Source organism: Vicugna pacos, chromosome 16 (assembly GCF_048564905.1).
Source record: "Vicugna pacos chromosome 16, VicPac4, whole genome shotgun sequence".
Taxonomy (NCBI): Eukaryota; Metazoa; Chordata; class Mammalia; order Artiodactyla; family Camelidae; genus Vicugna; species Vicugna pacos.
The window spans coordinates 34,026,529-34,037,853 of record NC_133002.1 but is presented as its reverse complement, the minus strand read 5'-3'; positions in this window follow the sequence as shown (position 1 = coordinate 34,037,853).

Here is an 11,325-nt window from a genome sequence, read left to right as displayed (position 1 = left end):
TCTGGGTTCTCTATTCTGCTCCATTTATTAATTCATCTATTCTTTCATCAATACCACGCTGTCTTGATTACTGTGTAGTAAGTCTTAAATTTGGTTAGTGTCAGTCCGCTGTTTGTCTTCAGTATTGTATTAATTATCCTGGATCTTTTGCCTTTTTATATACACTTTAGAATTAAGTTTGTTGATAACCACAAAATAGCTTGCTGGAAGTTTGGTTGGAATTGCATTGAATCTATAGGTCAAGCTGAGGAAAATTGACATCTTAACGATTTTGAGTTTTCCTGTCCAGGAACATGGAATATCTCTCTGTTTATTTAGGTTTTCTTTGATTTATTTTATCAGAGATTTTTCATTTTCCTCATATAGATCCTGTACATATTTTCTTAGATTTATACCTAAATACTTAATTTTTTGGTGCCAATGTAAACGGTCTTATATTTTTAATTTCAAATTCCAAAGTATTTATTGCTGGTGTTTAAGAAGGCAGTTAACTTTTGTATATTATTAGCCTTGTAGCCTGTGATCTCGCTATAATCACTTATTAATTCCAGAAAGTTTTTTGTCAATACTTTTGGATTTTCTACTTAGATAGTCATGTTATCTCCAAACAAAACAGTTTTATTTCTTCCTTCCCAATCTTTTTATCTTTTATTTCCTTATCTCTTTTATTGCATTAGCTAGAACTTCCAGTATGATGTTGAATGGGAATGGTGAGAGAGCACACATCCTTGTCTTGTTCCTGATCTTAGACAGAAAGCATTCAGATTTTTACTATAGCATGTGATGTTAGCTATAGTTGTCTTTTTTTTTAAATAGATATTCTTTGTTAAGTCAAGGAAGTTCTCCTCTATTCCTACTTTGCTGAGAGTTTTTATCATGAATCAGGTATTGGATTTTGCCAAATGCTTTTCCTGCATTTATTAATGTGATCATATGATTTTTTTCATCTTTAGTCTGTTAATGTGATGGATTACATTAATTGATTTTCCAGTGTTGAACCATCCTTTTTTTTTTACACTTTAACATTTTTTATTGATTTATAATCATTTTACAATGTTGTGTCAAATTCCAGTGAGTGTTCAGCACAATTTTTCAGTCATTCATGGACATATACACACTCATTGTCACATTTTTTCTCTGTGAGTTATCATAACATTTTGTGTATATTTCCCTGTGCTATACAGTGTAATCTTGTTTATCTATTCTAAAATTTTGAAATCCCAGTCTATCCCTTCCCACCCTCCACCCCCCTGGTAACCACAAGTCTGTATTCTCTGTCTGTGAGTCTATTTCTGTCCTGTATTTATGCTTTGTTTTTGTTTGTTTGTTTTTGTTTTTGTTTTTGTTTTTTAGATTCCACATATGAGCGATCTCATATGTATTTTTCTTTCTCTTTCTGGCTTACTTCACTTAGAATGACATTCTCCAGGAGCATCCATGTTGCTGCAAATGGCATTATGTTGTCGGTTTTTATGGCTGAGTAGTATTCCATTGTATAAATATACCACATCTTCTTTATCCAGTCACCTGTTGATGGACATTTAGGCTGTTTCCATGTTTTGGCTATTGTAAATAGTGCTGCTATGAACATTGGGGTGCAGGTGTCATCCTGAAGTAGATTTCCTTCTGGATACAAGCCCAGGAGTGGGATTCCTGGGTCATATGGTAAATCTATTCCTAGTGTTTTGAGGAATCTCCACACTGTTTTCCATAGTGGCTGCACCAAACTGGATTCCCACCAGCAGTGTAGGAGGGTTCCCCTTTCTCCACAGCCTCTCCAGCATTTGTCATTTGTGGATTTTTGAATGACGGCCATTCTGACTGGTGTGAGGTGATACCTCATTGTAGTTTTGATTTGCATTTCTCTGATAATTAGTGATATTGAGCATTTTTTCATGTGCTTTTTGATCATTTGTATGTCTTCCTTGGAGAATTGCTTGTTTAGGTCTTCTGCCCATTTTTGGATTGGGTTGTTTATTTTTTTCTTATTGAGTCGTATGAGCTGCTTATATATTTTGGAGATCAAGCCTTTGTCGGTTTCACTTGCAAAAATTTTCTCCCATTCTGTAGGTTTTCTTCTTGTTTTATTTCTGGTTTCCTTTGCTCTGCAGAAGCTTGTAAGTTTCATTAGGTCCCATTTGTTTATTCTTGCTTTTATTTCTTCTAGGAGAAAATTTTTGAAACGTATGTCAGATAATGTTTTGCCTATGTTTTCCTCTAGGAGGTTTATTGTATCTTGTCTTATGTTTAAGTCTTTAATCCATTTTGAGTTGATTTTTGTATATGGTGTAAGGGTGTGTTCTAGCTTCATTGTTTTACATGCTGCTGTCCAGTTTTCCCAACACCATTTGCTGAAGAGACTGTCTTTATTCCATTGTATATTCTTGCCTCCTTTGTTGAAGATTAGTTGACCAAAGGTTTGTGGGTTCCTTTCTGGGCTCTCTGTTCTGTTCCATTGGTCCATATGTCTGTTCTGGTACCAATACCATGCTGTCTTGATGACTGTAGCTCTATAGTATTGTCTGAAGTCTGGGAGAGTTATTCCTCCAGCCTCTTTCTTTCTCTTCAGTAATGCTTTAGCAATTCTAGGTCTTTGATGGTTCCATATAAATTTTATTATGATTTGTTCTAGTTCTGTGAAATATGCCCTGGATAATTTGATAGGGATTGCATTAAATCTGTAGATTGCCTTGGGCAGTGTAACCATTTTAACAATATTGATTCTTCCAATCCAGGAGCATGGAATATCTTTCCATTTTTTAAAGTCTTCTTTAATTTCCTTCATCAGTGGTTTATAGTTTTCTGTGTATAATTCTTTCACCTCCTTGGTTAGATTTATTCCCAGATATTTTATTACTTTGGGTGCTATTTTAAAGGGGATTGTTTCTTTACTTTCTTTTTCTGTTGATTTATCGTTAGTGTAAAGAAATGCAACTGATTTTTGAACGTTAATTTTGTAACCTGTTACCTTGCTGAATTCTTCAATCAGCTCTAGCAGCTTTTGTGTGGACCTTTTAGGGTTTTCTATATATAGTAACATGTTGTCAGCATATAATGACACTTTTACCTCTTCTTTTCCAATTTGGATCCCTTTTATTTCTTTCTCTTGCCTGATTGCTGTGGCTAGGACTTCCAGGACTATGTTGAATAGGAGTGGTGATAGTGGGCATCCTTGTCTTGTCTCAGATTTTAGTGGGAGGCTTTTGAGTTTTTCACCGTTGAGAACTATGCTGGCTGTAGGTTTGTCATATGTAGCTTTTATTATGTTGAGATATGTTCCCTCTATACCCACTTTGGCGAGAGTTTTTATCATAAATGGGTGTTGAATTTTATCAAATGCTTTTTCTGCATCTATTGAGATGATCATGTGGTTTTTGTCCTTTCTCTTGTTGATGTTGAACCATCCTTATGTATTCAGAATAAATCCTTTTAGTTTTAGTGTATAGTTATTTTTACACATTGTTGGATTTGATTTGCTAAAATTCTGTTGAGGATTTTTGCATTTATTTTATGAGACATATTAATCTGTAGTTTTCCTTTCTTATGATATCATTATCTGCTTTTAGTATTAGGGTTATTTAGTGTTAGTATTAACATTGTAGGTATGTGTGTTAGTCAGAGTCCAATCAGGAGACAAAAAATAAAGTAATTTGAACAGGGGAGGTTTAATATAAAGAATTATTAACCAAAAGAGGGGATTAGAATAACAAGGAATTGGATAATAAGATATAAAGAGAACCCTAAAGAATATAGGAATAACAGATATAAAGAGCCTTCCTACCACTAGGACTGAGACAGAGTGTCAGAGAAAGAGCCGCCATCTCCTAGGGCTGAGATCTAGACCCTTATTGAAGAGGGCACAACTGTGGGTCACTGGATGACAGAAAGTCACTGCTGCTGGAAATTCACTCTCTGGAACTTTCCCGAGATCTACCCTCTGCGGTGCAAAGGAAAGCTCTTCATGGGGAGATTTCTCACTCTGCTGCAAAACCACACTCAAGCACGGAGGAGTGGTTGTTGGAGAAGCTGCTGGCCACCATGCATTGCAGGATATGGACGCTGGGGACACTGCACATGCTGCAGGAGCCTGCCAAGGGAACAACCCAGAACAAAAAGGAAAATTCCTTTCCTTCTGTAATGTCTCTCCAGCATCTTCTGACAAAGTTTGACATTTGGCCAGCTGGTAAAGGAAAATATTTACAAGGCCCAGATCCATCTTCACAAAGCAGGCAAAAAGGATGATGTGTTGTTGAGAAGCAATGAATTGATAACTGGTGTAGTCCAACCCTTTGGCTGCTCAGCTTTCACATGCACCTTTCTACACACGTGTGAATTCTCATACATTGACAAAGCAAATTTATGTTTCTACCTAAGAAGATACAGCCATCCATCTCACAAGTACTTACAAGACATATAGTCCCAACATCATTGTTTCTGTTGCTAACTATATTAATTATTCCTCAAGTTCAGTCACAGTCTCATTCTGTTACCTAAGGACTAAATTGCAAAACTTAACTTCCAACAACTTGTCTGTAAAACAAAAAAGGGAGAGGAAAGATGAAGATGGGTAGTGTATTAAAATAGACGTATGAATGTAACAAGCAAAAAGAAAATATGCAAAGTTACTTTGTTTCTGTAGTTGGTCACAAGGTCATGATTGATACCTGTGGCTTCCTTCATCAACTACTTATTTCATAGTTTTCTTGCCCTCAGCCAGTTGCTCTGGATTCTTTATCTGATGGAATACCCAAAGGGTTTGAATCCTCATTGTTCTGCCCTTTTTTATTGTTGCCGTGTAGTTTTCCTTTAACCTTTAGTACTAGGCATTGAAGAACTAAGAGGCACTCCAGAGAATCTCCTGGGTTCCAGACATAGTCCTCCTTGCTGCTGTTGCATAGCAACTCCGTTTCCCTTGGTTATCAGGATCAATCACTCCATCTGAGAAATGGACACCTTACCTTTTTTGCCTGTTGATTTAGTGGCATATGGAACCCAAAATATTCAAGTGACAGTCCATTTTCCATTTCAGGGAAGAACCATTGTTGTGTCCCCTGGTGGAAGCAGCTCCCATCTGGGGACAAAGATTTCCAGCCAACAGTGTTCAAGGTTGCCAGGATAGGAAGCAAAAATTCTGCAAGTGGGTTATTAGGTGTAATAGTGAGAGGATCCACTCGCACTTCCACATTTGATTCCTGGACTATTCTGGCCATGACGGAGTCAGCACTCTGTATTAGTCTTTGATTCAAAGCATATACTGCATCCTGTAAAACAAAATCCTTTGATTTCAGGGCGTTGTCTCCCAACTGACACTGTAACTGGGATTTTAGCAAGCCATTTCACCTTTCAATTATGCCAGTTGCTTCTGAGTGATGGGGTTTGTAGTAAGATCATTTAATTCCATGGTTATGAGCCCCTTGCTTTGCTTCTTTTGCTCTGAAGTGAGTTTCTTGATGCACAGTGCTGTACAGAATGCCAGGATGGTAGGTAAGGCATTCTCTGAGTCCAATGGTGGCGGTGCTGGCAGAAGCATTGTAAACATGGAAGGGATATGCATATCCAGAATACATGTCTATTCCAGTAAGGATAAATCTCTGTCTGTTGTTTGAACAGTTTTATTCTGTTAGCATTAAAAAAAAATTAGGCACACAGGTTAATGAACGTTAAGATATCCTGAGACAGACATGTATTATTTTTTAAATTTACAATAGCATCTCATTTTGAAACAGCAAAATTTTATAAAAGTGAGGAACAGAGTATGAACATTTTAATGATAAAATTCTAAGGGGAAACTTTGGCCCCTTGAAGAATTCAATGTTGAAGGAGGAAAGCTGCATGTGCTCCAGAATAGTAGCCAACACACATATACCACCAGGTGCCAGGCACTGTTCCAGACATTTCTGATGCATTCATTCAGTAGCCCTCCTTTTCATCATAGTAAGTAGACACTCTGTTCATATTGTGTAGAGTGCAAATGGAGGCACATAATTGTTAAGCAGTTTGCTCAAAGTCACACAGCTAGTCAGTGGTAGAGTTGGCATTGAAAGTCTCCAGAATCTAGGCTCTTAATTACTAATTCTGTCACAGTAAGTTTTACCTTAACAGTAATACTTTATATAAGCTCTTCAAACAAAGCGGTTTTAATGGAAAAGTGCCTAGTAGGCAAATAAGATACATCAAAATACAAACTTTAATCGACCCCAGTGATGGAAAGCTTAATAGTGCAAGTAAAAGGGTGAACTAGTGATGGAACTGAGTACCATGAGATTGCCACCTGCTGCTTTTCGATGTTGTCAGCTCTGGTTTGACTTTTTTCTCCCCTCTCCTTAGAAAATCCCACAGAATGTAGGCACTGCTCTTCTGTTTTTTTTTTTTTTAGTTTCTTTTTTTCCTAAGCCAGGAAGCTATCTTCTCCTTTTGTATTTTGTTTTCATCCTCCAAAAAAAAATTCCCTTTTACTCTTTAGGTTGCTGCCATTATTTGCATCTTAACTGTGTTCACCCTTAGCAAGTTTTCCTTACCCTACAGCTCATGCATCTGATAAATGTTTCTCAGGCCCTTCTTGGCTTCCTCCTTCAGTTTCGTAAGCTTCTTCAGTCCCTTAGAAGGAAGATTGTAGATAAGCTGACAGATTAGTATGATTACCTTTAGCTCTACGAGTGGAAATAGTTTTATAGTCAAAACCAAAACCTGACCTCAAGAAAAAAAATATTTTTGAAGTCATAATAATGGGGGAAAAAACATTTGTATCACTGCCAGTTTTGTGCAGGTGTCAGTGTCCTAGAATAGAAATTATTTTCTCATCATAGCAGACTTAATGTTTCACCAATAACTTATTCTTTGGAATTGAAAATTAAGTAGCCAAAGAAAGAACTTTGGTATTTCTCACTGAGCCAGAGACTGTAACTGTCAAGAAGGAATATAACTTCAGCAGCTTTGCCACAATAATGACTTATGTAGGACTGAAGGATACTAAGGTTGCAGAAACATGATTGGTGCCAAAGCATAGTAGGTGCCAAAGTATAGTTCCAGAGTGGCAGCATTTATTATGAAGACTGCTAGATACGTGAGTTGAAGTTGGGATAAATAGATACTGTGCTATTGTTGCAGCAAAGTGTGTTACAGCTCAGTGTTATAACTCAGTTGTGACAGCAACCTGGGTCTGCGGAGAGACCAAGCAGCACTCGGAGGGTTAGAGAACTCAGGTTTATTACGCCAACGGGCCCAGTGGAGTTAACGCTCTAAGCTCTGGACCCTGTCTGTAGGTTTACACAGGCTTTTATAGGCTACCAGTCCACATTTTGCAATATTTTGCAACATCATATGGAAATAAGGTATAACAAATGGACCAATCAGGAGTGATAGAAATGGACCAATCAGGAGTGAGCTTAGGGAACCAACAGAATCTTAGGGGTAAGTTCTGCTTTCCTAGAAGTAAGCCGTTTCAGAGTTAAAAATTGAGATAATGCCCCTGGGCCAGAGAACTGAATGGTGCTGGCAGGAGAGTAGTGGCCCTGCTTGGGGGGTCTTGCCATCTTTTTCATGGGGCTTCCCACCTCACTGTCACTTTGGATCATCCCAGGGTAACACACTGATAATCTGGTATCAGAATATGGAAACAAATAGAGAGCAATGAAGGTGTCTAGAAACAGGAAGCAAAGAAAAAAGAAAGTGGTTTTAATGACCAACCATTGAATAGATAAGGTTGCATACAACTCAGAGGGTAGAGGAAGCACCTGAGTCCCAATGAACTTGAAGTCCTTTTCTTGCAGATATAGGTCACATAGTTTTGACTGAAGAGCTCTAAGTTAGACTCCTGCGCTCCTCCTACCTCATTTCTGTGGAAGTTTTCTGGAATCTGGCTTACACGGAAGGAAGTCAACCAAATTTTTAAATGCAGCAGAAAGACTACACTGAGGGTGGAGATATGTGTGTGTGCCTCCGTCTTCTTTCTTATGGCTGAGCAGTTTGAGTCTAATATCCAGTGGTTTTCAAAGCATCTTGCAAGATATGTCTACCCTGAATGGCAGAAAGCAAGTGAGGAAGACATCTGCAGTCTACACTGCAAGGGCCCTGGCTTTCAAATTCTAGTGCTGACTCTGTCATCTTCTATCTTTGGCAGAGACCATGTTCTCATTCCTGCTACAGGAAAACTAATACCAGGTTCAACTTCTCTTCTAATGTAACTTTACGTAATCATATAATTTGTGTGAAAGAACTATGTAAACCATAAAACACCAACAATTTGAAGGCTCGGTATTAGCTTGTGGGGCTTATGATAGATAAAGTGATGCTACACAGCCGGGAATCCATAGCTTTCACCAGAACTTGCGTACATTCAGTCAACAAACTTTTACTGACTATAGTTACTGTGCTTAGTAGTCTCGGCCTCTGTCACCAGGGAGGGCACAGACTAGCGTCTGAGACAAAGTACTCCAACTAAGTGCCATTGTCATCTAGACAGCAGTTTAGGAACCTCTAGTCCTTGGCTATTTTTAGGTGGTAGATTTGAGGGAAGATTTCAGAAGTCAGAGGAAGGGTTTATACTGCCTCAACACATGGGAAAGCTTAAAATGGAACAGTAAACATCATCATTCTCTTTTTTTCCCACCACTTTTATTGTGAAATACAACATGCATACAGAAAAGTGCATTAAACCCAAACCTAATAGCTTAAAAATAATTATCAAATAAACATCTAAGCTACACACCATTCCAGGTGAAGAAATAAAATATTTCTAGCACCCTAGACACCCACTCCTTTCCCATGTGCCTGTCCCTGGCATACCATCCCTCCTCCAAAGAGAATGAATCATAATAATAATTTCCTTCCTTTCCTTGGAGTTTTACCACAAAGTGTGGATCCCTAAGCCATATAGTTTCTCTGTTTTTGAACATTATGGAGAGAATAATAATGAATATATTCTTTCATGCCTTGATTCTTTCTAAAGATTAATCTCAATAAAATAAATAAAATAAAGATTAATCTCATGTAGAGTTAGTTCATGTACACCCATTACTGTATAGTGTTCCATTATATGAACATACCACAGTTTGTTTATCCATTCTGTTGTTGGGGAACATTCAAGTTGTTTCCACGTTTTGACTGTTACAACATCCGACTAAGTAAAATTCTTTAAAGTATATCCCCTGTGATGCCCATGTACGTTAAGTTTCTCTAGAGTTTATACCTAGCAGTCAAATTTCTGGGTCCTATGGTAGGTTAATCTTCCATTTATAATGCTAAGCAGTTATCCAAAGTGATTGTACTAATTTGTCTCACCAACAGTAATGTATGAAAGTTACTGTTTCAGATACTTACCAACATTTGATATTGTCAGACGTTTAAATTTTGCCAGACTGGTGAGTGAGTAATGGTATCTCACGGAGGTTTTAATTTGTTATTTCCCAGATTACTGATCAGGTTAATCATCATTTCATATGTTTGTTAGACATAGGGTTCTCTTTTTCCAAAAGTCCTGTAGAAGACTTTTGTCCATTTTTCTATTGAGTCATCCTTTTTTATTGATGTGTACAAGCTCCCTCTACTAGACATTACTGCTTTGTAAGTTACATATGTTTTAAATATCTTGTCCCACGCTGTGGTTTGCCCTTTCATCTCTTTATGATATCTTTCGATGAACCAAAGTTTTTAATGTTATTATGGCTATAGACTTGCCTTTCTCATTTAGATCTAAATTCTAACTAGAATTCATTTCATATATGTGGTGTGCTAGGTATCAAATATCATTTTTCATCCATGTGATTACTCAGTTGTCCTGGCACCATTTACTGAAAAGTCTAGCCTTTCCCCAGTGATCTGCAGTGAGACTCCTCTCACATAGCAAGTGTCTGTTTATGCATGAGAGTCAACGCCTGAGCAGCCTCTTCTATTTTTCTATTTGCCTATCCCTGCTCTCACGCTGCACTAAAATGTGATAGCTTTAATAATCTGTCTTAATACCTTGTAGAGCAAGTTTTTCCACCTCGTTCTTCAAGAGTATCAGGGCTATTTTTGCCTCTTTGCACTTGCATATACATCTTAGAATCGCTTACTAAGTTATATACACACAGAAATGTTGAGATTTTGTTGAGATTACATTGAACCCAGAGATTAATTTGGGGAGAATTTCACATTTTTTACAATATTGTGTCTTCTACTCCTTCAATATAGTATTCCTTCTTTCGTTTTAAGTCTTCTCAAGTCTCTCAATGAGAGTTTATAATTTAATGTGTTAGAATTTCTTTCAGATCTTTTGTTAGATACAGTTCTAGGTATTTTACATTTTTGGTGCTATTACAGTTGGTGTTTTTAATTTCAGTTTTTGTTTGTTGCTGATGTGTGTAAGAATACAGTTGGTTTGTGCATATTGATTTTAGCAAATTGCTAAAATAACATTCATTTTAATAATTTATCTGTAGATTCTTTTGGACTTTCTATATACAAATTAGGTCACCTGTAATGCAATTTTCTTTTTTAAGAAATATCCATACATGTTTTGTTTCTCTTTTGGCTTACTATGCTTGCTAGACCTTTCGTGTAATGTCAAATAGAGTGGGCATCTTTGTCTTGTTTCTGATTCAGAGAGAAAGTTTATAGAATTTTACCATTAAACAGATATTTACAGTAGATATTTTATAGTATGTATATCAGATTAAAGACATTCTATTTCTGGTTTTCTAGGAATTTTTTAATGCACTTTTTTGCTTCAAAAGAAATAACATTTTTTAAGTATAGTTGATTTACAATGTTGTATTAGTTTCACATGTACAGCAAAGTGATTCACTTACACATATGTATTCTTTTTCATAATCTTTTCTATTATAGGTTATTACAAGATATTGAATATAGTTCCTTGTGCTGTACAGTAGGTCCTTGTTGCTTATCTATTTTATATAGAGTATGTGTATCTGTTAATTCCAAACTCTTAATTTATCCCTCCCTCACCCCTTTGGTAACCATAAGTTTGTTTTCTATCTCTGTGAACCTATTTCTGTTTTGCAAATGAGTTCATTTGTATCACTTTTTTAGATTCCACATATAAGTGATGTCATATGACATTTATCTTTCTCTGTCTTACTTCACTTCATATGATAATCTCTAGGTCCATTCTAGGAATTTTTATCATGAATGGAAATAGAATTTTATCAAGTGCATTTTCTGTGTCTATTGAGATGATCTTGTCATCTTCTTTTTTTATTTTATTTTTTGTTATTTTTAATTTAGTTTTTTTTTTTTTGAGGGGGTAGGTAATTAGGTTTATTTATTCATTTGTTTTTTAGAGGAGGTACTGGGGATTGAACCCAGGACCTCGTGCATGCTAAACAT